The 11,894-nt window shown below is 42.6% G+C and overlaps 1 protein-coding gene across 4 annotated transcripts in view; it reads left to right on the top strand.

The window, feature by feature from the left end:
* The first annotated feature begins 7,234 nt into the window (after positions 1-7,234).
* usp8 (ubiquitin specific peptidase 8) overlaps positions 7,235-11,894 on the top strand; it is a 39,060-nt gene continuing 34,400 nt past the window's right edge. For all 4 annotated transcript variants that reach the window (XM_029743981.1, XM_029743982.1, XM_029743983.1 and 1 more), the window contains exon 1: positions 7,235-7,321. The gene's annotated coding sequence lies outside the window, so the exon portion shown is untranslated. The remainder of the gene's footprint in view (positions 7,322-11,894) is intronic.

The following is an 11,894-nucleotide window of genomic DNA, read 5'->3' on the forward strand; positions in this document are numbered from 1 at the left end:
ACTTCTAGCTACTGTTGTATCAATATGTTTTGGCCATGACAGTTTACAATCCAGGGTTACTCCAAACAGTTTAGTCACCTCAACTTGCCCAATTTCCACATTATTTATTACAAGATTTAGTTGAGGTTTAGGGTTTAATGAATGATTTGTCCCAAATACAAGGCTTTTAGTTTTGGAAATATTTAGGACTAACATATTCCTTGCCACCCACTTTGAAACTAACTGCAGCTCTTTATTAAGTGGTGCAGTCATTTCACTATCTGTAGTAGCTGACATGTTTAGTGTTGAGTCATCTGCATACATAGACACACTTTACTCAAAGCCAGTGGCACGTCATTAGTAAAGATTGAAAAAGTAAGGGGCCTAGACAGCTGCCCTGGGGAATTCCTGATTCTACTTGGATTATATTGGAGAGGCTTCCATTAAAGAACAACCTCTGTGTTCTGTTAGACCGGTAACTCTTTATCCACAATATAGCAGGGGGTGCAAAGCCATAACACATACGTTTTTCCATCAGCAGACTATGATCGATAATGTCAAAAGCCGCACTGAAGTCTAACAAAACAGCCCTCACAATGTTTTTATCATCAATTTCTCTCAGTCATTTGTGTAAGTGCTGTGCTTGTTGAATGTCCTTCCCTATAAGCATGCTGAAAGTTTGTTGTCAATTTGTTAACTGCAAAATAGCATTGTACCTGGTCAAACACAATTATTTCCAAAAGTTTACTATGGGTTGGTAACAGGCTGATTGGTTGTCTATTTGAGCCAGTAAAGGGGGCTTTACTATTTGTAGGTAGCGGAATGACTTTTGCTTCCCTCCAAGCCTGGGGGCACACACTTTCTAGTTGGCTTAAATTGAAAATATGGAAAATAGAATTAGCAATATCATCCGTTATTATCCTCAGTAATTTTCCATCCAAGCTGTAGCTTGTCATTGTTGATAGACAACAATAATTTGTTCACCTCTTCCACACTCACTTTACCGAATTCAAAATTACAATTCTTCTCTTTCATAATTTGGTCAGATACACTTGGATGTGTAGTGTCAGCGTTTGTTGCTGGCATGTCATGCCTACATTTGCTAATCTTGCCAATGAAACAATATTAAAGTAGTTGGCAATATCAGTTAGTTTTGTGACGAATGAGCCATCTGATTCAATGAACGAGGGAGCTGAGTTTGCCTTTTTTCCCAAAATGTCAATTAAGGTGCTCCAAAGCTTTTTACTATCATTCTTTGTGTCATTTATCTTTGTTTCATAGTGTAGTTTCCTCTTCTTTTTATTTAGTTTAGTCACATAATTTCTCAATTTGCAATACGTTTGCCAGTCGGTTGTGAAACCAGACTTATTTGCCATTCCTTTTGCCTCATCCCTCTCAACCATACCATTTTTTCAAATCCTCATCAATCCACTGGGATTTAACAGTTTTTACAGTCATTTTCTTAATGGGTGCATGCTTATTAGTAACTGGAATAAGAAATGTCATAATTGTGTCTGTTTGCTCCTCATTACACACCATAGACCAACAAATATTATTTTCATCAACAACATAGGAATTCCTACAAAATGTATTGTATGACATCTTATACCCTATATCAGGGCCAGCCTTTAGAACTTTGGTTGTCCTAGATATGGCTACCATATTGTGATCACTACATCCGATGGATCTGGATACTGTGATCAATACATGTTGATGATTTCATTCCTGTGCTGTTTGTAACTACCCTGGTAGGTTGACTGACAACCTGAACCAGGTTGCAGGGACTGGTTACAGTTTAAAGCTTTTTCTTGAGTGGGAAGCTTGATGAAAGCCAGTCAATATTTCAATCACCCAGAAAATATACCTCTCTGTTGATATTGCATACATTACCAAGCATTTCACACGTTATCCAGATACTGACTGTTAGCACTTGGTGGTCTATAGCAGCTTCCCACCAGAATGTGCTTTAGGTGATGCAGATGAACCTATAGCCATATTACTTCAACAGTATTTAACATGAGATCCTCTCTAATCTTTACATGAATGTGCTTCTGAATATAAATATCAACAGCTCCACCATTGGCATTTCTATTTTTCTTGTAGATCTTATAACCATGTATTGCTACCACTGTATCATCAAAGGTATTATCTAAGTGAGTTTCAGAGATAGTCAGAATATGAATGTTATCTGTTACTAGCAAGTTATTGATTTCATGAACCTTGTTTAAGCTACACATGTTAACGTGGGTTATTTTAGCACTTTTCTTCTGGGATGATTACTTGTTTTCATTGCTTTACTGGGAAGCTTCGCAGAAGTAGATATGCTCATGTTATTTATGTTAGTGCAGGGTGAGCTGCACACACTGGACTTCCTCCTAGGGCACACCGCCTTAGTGCCAACAGTATAAATCAGGTTCATAGGCACATGATTACTGCATACAATAGCTGTAGGAACAGCAGAGGCTTTCAGGGCAGTTAGAGGGACATACATTAGGTTACTTACATTGTGTCTACCAATGCCCCTGGTGTAATGTACATTTGCTGAAGCATTATGACAACTCTGCGTCACAATGGTAGGGATGAGCTGGGCTTGGGTCATTGATAAGTCATTGTCTCAACGCAGCCTTATAATGCTGTGAAAGGATCCAGGAACTCAAATGATTTGGGTGGATCCCATCCTCCTTATAAAACATGTTTTGTTTCCAAAAGGTATTGAAATTGTCAACAAATGTTACACCCATTGAGCTGCAATAATCACGTAGCCAGCAGGGGCGAAAATCTGATATCAACTTTGGAGGGGACAATTACATGAAATTTTCTCAAGAGCAATTCCTGAGGGGGACACCAAAAGTAGTGCTGTTTTAGCCTACATTGTAATATGGTAAATGTATATTGAGGAACCAAAGAAATAAGGTGTTTGCCGTACTCCTAACTACCGGTACCCAAAACTACACAACTAATCACAACAGCAATACCATTGCCTTTAACAAATCTTAGTTCAGTCACCAGTTTAAGTTGAGAGTGGGGGTATCCATGGCATTTTCCAATTATGTTCCTATTTTACAAGTCAAAAAAAGTGAGAACCTTTCATAATGTTGCCAAACAAAGACTCAACAAACTTACCTGAGACTCCCTGTCTCTGCCAGTCTGTCCCTGCATATCTGTCCCCAACTCTGCTGTCTGTGTGCCATCTGTTGCCTGCTCTGCCTAATGACATCATTGTGAAACATTTCCATTAGAATTTCATTTCTTTCTTATGAACATTTTATCAACTAGTCTTTGAGATATTAGGCTACTAGGGTTCTTACTATGCGTTTTGGTGTATTGAAAAATACTCTGATGTCCGTCTTTTATTTTTCTGACATTTTTCTACCTGGCTGGCTGGCTGGCTACACACACAGTGTGTAGGTTATTTACAGTAGGAGATGGGCTTCTATCATCTTCAATCATTCTATTTGGGCTTCGATCTAAAAGGTAGCTAGCAAATGTGAAACGGATTAAAATGACAATAGTTGACAGCTGTATGAGTTCACCATTTACACAACATATGCTGCAACCTTTTGTAATTTTAATAGTTTGTTTCATATTGGCTGGCTTCCAACAATAGCTGAGTTTGCAAAGCTAGCGAGCACCAATTCAGTTTGTGGTGTTTGCTATAATCTTTGCTACCCAGGTTAAATAAAGGTTAAATAAAATAAATAAATAAAAGTTCACTTGCGACAATTTAGCTTTTGCAACGAGACCATTAAATATATTTAAGACAATGGTAGAAGAGAGTGTAGTTCTGTTCAGTTTGGATTTCAGTTTATCGCTAACCTTATCACAGGGACTTTGAAGCACTAACTTACATCATCTGCATGCTGATTCCATCTTTGACGACGCCACATAAATGGAATAGGTACTAGCTAGCTTAATAGTTAATATTTGCGTGCTAGCTCTGCATATTCAGCTAGTGTGTGTGCGCGATTGACTGGATTAACCTCACGTCAGTTACGTGCATTGAGTGCCTTTCAGACAGTAGATACGACCTCTCTGTTACCTAGCAAACTAAGGAACTGGCAGTGGATCAAACCATTGTGAGGCAAAGGGTGGGGGGGTTGCAATCTTTTGAAACTTAAAAACTCGCTATTAAGTGTCTATAATCAGCACAATTGCTTTCATTGCGTATTATTGATATTATTTAAATTACATAGTTATGTTTCAGTGATATATTGGGGGGGACAAATCATATTTTTCCCAGGATGGGGGGGTCGTGTCCCCCCCGTCCCCCCCGGGATTTCCACCCCTGGTAGCCAGCTGTGAAGAGAAAGAATCCTGCTAAAGTGTTCAATGCCACGATTCAGAGAGGGCACAGGGCCAGATATGATGGGTCTTTTGTTAGTGTCTAGCAGAGTCAATCAGCTTTTTAAAATCCAGTTTCAACTGTTCAAAGCTGCCCTTCATAATGTCATTAAAACCCACATGGACTATGATAGAATTGATTTCCATGTCCTGACGTAGTACATTCGGGAGAAGCTTAGTAATGTCATTTACTCGAGCTCCGGGATAGGACATTGTTTTTGCACCAGGAATGGTCACATTTCTTACCATGGAGCTGCCCAAAATCACTGCTGGCGAGAAGGACGAGGAAATCCGCCCACTCCCATGCTTCACAGGATTCGGTTTTGTCACCAAAGCCCCATATACTACCCACCACTGCGACATGTACGCTCTTGTTGGCTGGCCCTCGCTTCATACTCGTCGCCAAACCCACTGGCTCCAGGTCATCTACAAGACCCTGCTAGGTAAAGTCCCCCCTTATCTCCGCTCACTGGTCACCATAGCAGCACCCACATGTAGCACGCGCTCCAGCAGGTATATCTCTCTGGTCAACCCCAAAGCCAATTCCTCCTTTGGCCGTCTCTCCTTCCAGTTCTCTGCTGCCAATGACTGGAACGAACTACAAAAATCTCTGAAACTGGAAACACTTATCTCCCTCACTAGCTTTAAGCACCAGCTGTCAGAGCAGCTCACAGATCACTGCACCTGTACATAGCCCATCTATAATTTAGCCCAAACAACATCTTCCCCTACTGTATTTATTTATTTAGCTCCTTTGCACCCCATTATTTCTACTTTGCACTTTCTTCTACTACAAATCTACCATTCCAGTGTTTTACTTGCTATATTGTATTTACTTTGCCACCATGGCCTTTTTGCCTTTACCTCCCTTATCTCACCTCATTTGCTCACATTGTAGACTTATTTTTCTACTGTATTACTGACTATGTTTGTTTTACTCCATGTGTAACTCTGTGTTGTTGTATGTTGTCGAACTGCTTTGCTTTATCTTGGCCAGGTCGCAATTGTAAATGAGAACTTGTTCTCAACTTGCCTACCTGGTTAAATAAAAAAGAGAGAATTAGGGTACTTTATTTTGCACCACTGGATGTGGAAGTTGGATCACTTTCCACTTCCCCCGGAAGGTCAATCAATCTTATGATTTCCTGTTTGCAGTTTTTCAAAATTACTGACGAGTGCTAAGGCGCTAGCTATGTCTTTGTATAATGATTTTGCAGTTGAAATTATTATTTTTTAACCCCTTTTTCTCCCCAATTGGTAGTTACAGTCTTGTCCCATCGCTGCAACTCCCGTACGGACTCGGGAGAGGCGAAGGAAGAGCGCCATGCGTCCTCCAAAACACAACCCAGCCAAGCCAAGCCAGCTGCAGCAATGTGTCAGAGGAAACACCATACACCTGGGCACTGTGTCAGTGTGCACTGCACCGAGCCCACCACATGATGGGACAAGGACATCCCTGCTGGCCAACCCCTCCCCTAACCCGGACAACGCTGGGCCAATTGTGCACTGACCCATGGGTTTCCCGGTCATGTCCAGCTGCAACAGAGTCTGGACCCGAACCAGGATCTCTAGTTGCACAACTAGCACTGTGATGCATTTACATTTCTGGAATATATACATTTTAAGACTAAAGTGCCTGATTTCGGGCACTAGATTCACTGGTCATTACGGATAATATGTTTACAATACTTATTTTATTGATTTCCCACCGTTTTATAAGTCAAAACACCATAAAATAGAGGAATATATATTTTTATTTTATTTTTTATTTCACCTTTATTTAACTAGGCATCTCAGAACAAACTCTTATTTACAATGACAGCCTAGGAACAGTGGGTTAACTGCCTTGTTCAGGGCCAGAACGACAGATTTTACCTTGTCAGCTCGGGATTCAAATCTAGCAACCTTTCGGTTACAGGCCCAACGCTGTAACCACTAGGCTACCTGCCGCTCTACTTCTTGCATATTTTCCCAATTTTTTGGTCGTATGGCATTAAAGCTATTTAAGGAGGGAACCAATACCTTTGCAGCCTTAATGGAGGTTGTTTTATGTATGAGCGGGGACATGAGTGTATTACCGGCGGTGCAGCTTAAAGCGATACGTTTGGGATGTTGGCAATGAGGCTTTTTATCTACTTCCCTAGAGTCAGATGAACTCGTGGATACCATTTGTGTCTGTGTTCAGTATGAAGGAAGTTAGAGGTAGCCATAGCATCTGTGATAGCCTTAATGGTTTGAAAGTAGTCAATTGTCTTCTTCAATGGCTGATTGCTCCAACTCATAGGAATCCCCACCCAGTTCAATATTTCAATGGCGCCAGCAATGTCCATGCTAAAACGGGTTAGTCCTCTTTCTGTATCTTATTAAGAAAACAAGCACAAAAATATTTTTACAAAGTGGTCGAAATGCCACGTCCACTTATGTTAGTACTGTACCGACCCTGGGGTTATAAGCGCGGATATCGATTCTGCCGCTCGAGCATGCTTTTGCGGCACAGCCAATAGCGCGCTGGACTTCGGGTCATAAGGTCGATGGTTCGAGACCTTGCTGTTTCAGTACAGTAAATTCATAACAACCTAACCATTACGAAACGTCTACTCGATCAAATAAGCCTCACGTAGCAACTGTTGTTGTTTAGAAAAATCGAGTTGATTCTAGCAGTGGTGTATTCTACATTGTTGATAAAGCTTTGCCATTTAGAACAAATACGCCCCCTTGAGTTCTTCCGGGAATCAGGAGTCAGCTGACTAGGGGTCGTCACTAGTTACCACAGCCACACAGTCACAAACCCCGCCCGTTTCTAAAATATATCTTCTTAAAATGTGATTATAAACCTAACCACACTGCTAAGCACATACCTAAACCTAACCCTGAATTAAGCCCCAAAAACACATTTTTGTTTTTATACATTTTTACGACATAGCCAATTTTGACTTTGTGGCTGTGGTAACTAGCGGAAAACACTAGAAAAAACTGAACAAGACAACAGTGCAACGTTATGGTAAGTTGTATTATTTCCTATTTTTAAACGTATTCACTTGCTATCTCATCATTGCAATAACTGTTGGAGGTTATTCGCCATTATAGTTACGGTTATAACGTCTTCGTCGTTACCTAGCTAAATATCCACAAGCTGACAGAGCCTGTTCGAGTAAACAACTACAGTGAACGCTAGCTAGCCTAGTTTAGCTAATAAGCTAGCTATCCTGCTAACAAACTAACTTGACAGATGGGGGGTAGGCTAGCTACTGCACTTCCTGGTTAAACATTACTTAGGAAGCTACCTGGCTTGCTAACTTAAAGTTTTACTAACGTACTAGCTAGTAGCAAGTCCAATGTCACATATTATATTTACACTTTCGTCAAATAAATTGTCTGTGGTTTCGTTCTAGGAAGCCTTGCTAAATGCACAGTTCATGTTTACATCTGGCTTGGATGCATTACTCCATGCTGAACTGCTAAAGATAATCATACGTAACGTTACACTGGAAATTGACCAGCAGGAATACAAATCGCAATACAGTACTTTGCTTGACCATTCAGAGAACAACCGCTTACTAACAAAAAACGTCAAAAACCTATTGGACATGGTTCTACACTGAACAAAAATATAAACGCAACATGCAACTTTTTTTATTTTCACGAGTTACAGTTCATATAAGGAAATCAGTCAATTTCAATAAATTAGGACCTAATCTATGGATTTCACATGACTGGGAATACAGATATGCATCTGTTGGTCACAGATACCTCTAAAAACACAAAAAGGTAGGGGCGTGAATAAGAACCAGTCAGTATCTGGTGTGACCACCATTTGCCTCATGCAGCACCACACATCTCCTTTGTATAGATTTGATCGGGCTGTTGATTGTGGCCTGTGGAATGTTGTCCCACTCCTCTTTAATGGCTGTGCATAGTTTCTGGATATTGGCCGGAACTGGAACACGCTGTCATACACGTCGATCCAGAGAATCCCAAACATGCTCAATGAGTGACATGTCTTGTGAGTATGCAGGCCATGGAAGAACTGGGACATTTTCAGCTTCCACGAATTGTGTAGAGATTCTTGCGACATGGGGCCGTCCATTATCAAAAATCTTGGTCGACCGAGAATCGTCTGTTCTTTCGACCAATCGATTGGTCTAAATTTTAAGACATGTATTTTTCCATATATAGACCCATCCAATGTGTTTTAAATGAACTATATGCACTGAGCTTGTCTGATGCTTTAAGCGCACTGTTTGATTAAATCATTAAGACACGCGAATGACTAGATGGAGTCCAACCGCAATTGATTTTATTGTGCTCAGACTTGCTGCGCTGTGATAAAAAAAATGACAGCGAGTGACTGTGTGACTAGCACCGTTGTCTCTCTCTCCTCCCTGCTGCAGCGACCACCACAGAACATCAACAGTCTTTGTCGTGCTGTCCATGTTACTGAAGCTGTAACATAATTACAGCCATTTCTGACTGAAAAGTTCTGTTACCAAAATCCCTAATTTGTTTAGGAAAAACATTCCCGATTCCCTCAACCCTTGCTCTTTTTACGTGACACATGTATGCATAGCATGCGCGTGAACAATAGGGCATGATCTATAGCATATCATAATCACATCAACAAATTAGTTATAACAAACGCCGAACACATGTGACAGCAAAATGGATGCAGAGGACGTGACAAATGAACTTGATGGTGGGTCATGTTTTGGAGGACGAATGACTCGACCTTCGCCTCCCGAGCCGTTGGGGAGTTCCAGCGTTGAGACAAGATCCAAATTGGGGAGAAAAAATGAAGCAGGATCAGTCTTCTGTAGATATGGATGATTTATAAAGCCTGGCACATTTAGGCTATTGATTATAGAACTAATTAAGTTGGTTTCCTCGCTCCTCACTTTCCTTAGACAATTAAGGCAAGTGCTGTTTCCTCATCTCCTCACTCCACTGCTGCCTCTGCCGCATTGTTCTCAACACCAATATGCTGGTTAACTATGCTATTATCCACATAGCAACATGGTCCAGGAAAAGGCTCAATTCAACATGATGTTGTTGATGTTTCAGAACTCTGGACAGTGACCGCTAACCAATACGGGAGAAGGCGTATTGGATAAAATAATATTTTTATTAGTGTTGCACCATTGTTCTTATGTAACCATATAGAATTTCAGTAGCACATGTCTTAGTGATGGACTGTTCCATCCCCACGGCCTCTACAATGGATCAGTCCAATCAGACAGGCGCCAATCAGACAGGTGTCTTGTACACCATAACATTTATTTTTTTTGCTACTGCTCGACTAAATAAATCTTGGTCGACCAACAGCCTATCAATCAAACAATTGACCAGTCGACTAAATGGGGTCAGGCCTAATTATCATGTGGAAACATGAGGTGTTGGCGGTGGATGAATGGCATGACGATGGGCCTCAGGGTCTCGTCACGCTATCTCTGTGCATTCAAATTTCCATTGATAAAATGCAATTGTGCTCATCTGTAGCTTATGCCAGCCTTGTCCATACCATAACCCCACTACCACCATGGAGCACTAGGTTCACAATGTTGAAATCAGCAAACTGCTCACCCATGCGATGCCATACACACTGTCTGCCATCTGTCCTGGACAATTGAAACCGGTATTCCCTTTTCCAGCGTCCCAGTGGCCATTTAAAAGTGAGCATTTTCCCACTGAAGTTGGTCACAACGCTGAACTGTAGTCAGGCAAGACCCTGATGAGGACAACGAGCAGTTGAGCTTCCCTGAGACGGGTTTTGACAGTTTGTACAGAAATGATTCGGTTGCGCAAACCCACAGTTTCATCAGCTGTCCGAATGGCTGGTCTCAGACGATCCCGCAGGTGAAGAAACCAGATGTATTGGTCTTGGGCTGGCGTGGTTACACGTGGTCTGCGGTTGTCAGGCCGGTTGGACGTACTGACAAATTCTCTAAAATGACATTGGAGGCAGCTTATGGTAGAGAAATTAACATTTAATTCTCTGGCAACAGCTCTGGAGGACGTTCCTGCCATCTGCATGCCAATTGCACGCTCCCTCAACTTGAGACATCTGTCATTGGGTTGTGGGACAAAACTCCACATTTTAGCGGCCTTTTATTGTCCCCTGCACAAAGTGCACCTGTGTAATAGTCATGCTGCTTAATCAGCTTCTTGATATTCCACACCTGTCAGATGGATGGATTATCTTGGCAAAGGAGAAATGCTAACTAACTTGGATGTAAACAAATTTGTGCATAAAATGTGAGAGAAATAAGCTTTTTGTGCATATGGAACATTTCTGGGGTCTTTTATTTCAGTTCATGAAACATGGGACCAACACTTTACAGTATAGTATAATATGACTAACTAATCTGTTTTGCTCTACGACCCCCACAAGCCTCATGGGACTCGTCTGAAGTCGGTACGGCCGATCTGCCTACTTCTGTCTATAGCGTCTGAACAGTTTAGGCTACACACACATATGATCCCTCCATCGAAATGCGTACATGTCGGTTGTTTTGCTCTAGGACGCCCACAAGCCTCACAAGACTGTAAGCAGCCCGGTACCAGCCTCACTAGACGTGTCTGTAGGCAGCCCGGTACCAGCCTGACTAGACGTGTCTGTAGGCAGCCCGGTACCAGCCTGACTAGACGTGTCTGTAGGCAGCCCGGTACCAGCCTGACTAGACGTGTCTGTAGGCAGCCCGGTACCAGCCTGACTAGACGTGTCTGTAGGCAGCCCGGTACCAGCCTGACTAGACGTGTCTGTAGGCAGCCCGGTACCAGCCTGACTAGACGTGTCTGTAGGCAGCCCGGTACCAGCCTGACTAGACGTGTCTGTAGGCAGCCCGGTACCAGCCTCACTAGACGTGTCTGTGGGCAGCCCGGTACCAGCCTCACTAGACGTGTCTGTGGGCAGCCCGGTACCAGCCTCACTAGACGTGTCTGTGGGCAGCCCGGTACCAGCCTCACTAGACGTGTCTGTGGGCAGCCCGGTACCAGCCTCACTAGACGTGTCTGTGGGCAGCCCGGTACCAGCCTCACTAGACGTGTCTGTGGGCAGCCCGGTACCAGCCTCACTAGACGTGTCTGTAGGCAGCCCGGTACCAGCCTCACTAGACGTGTCTGTAGGCAGCCCGGTACCAGCCTCACTAGACGTGTCTGTGGGCAGCCCGGTACCAGCCTCACTAGACGTGTCTGTGGGCAGCCCGGTACCAGCCTCACTAGACGTGTCTGTAGGCAGCCCGGTACCAGCCTCACTAGACGTGTCTGTGGGCAGCCCGGTACCAGCCTCACTAGACGTGTCTGTAGGCAGCCCGGTACCGGTTAAAACATGAATGGAAGTACTTTAGTCAACAAAAATAAAATAAATAAATTAGTGGTTAAATATTTGTTAAACAAATCCTAAAAAGTCCTCATCTTTCTTATTTCTCTCAGATATAGGACAGCCACTTCAAAACGTACATCCATTTGATTATCCCACACCGGCTTTATCACAGTTGCAACTGACGGTATATTTCAGTTCCAACTCATTTCTGGTGGCCTTCCTCCTTAAGTTTCCAAAAACGTACTACAAGCGACGCATG

This window comes from Salmo trutta, unplaced genomic scaffold, assembly GCF_901001165.1.
Source record: "Salmo trutta unplaced genomic scaffold, fSalTru1.1, whole genome shotgun sequence".
Taxonomy (NCBI): Eukaryota; Metazoa; Chordata; class Actinopteri; order Salmoniformes; family Salmonidae; genus Salmo; species Salmo trutta.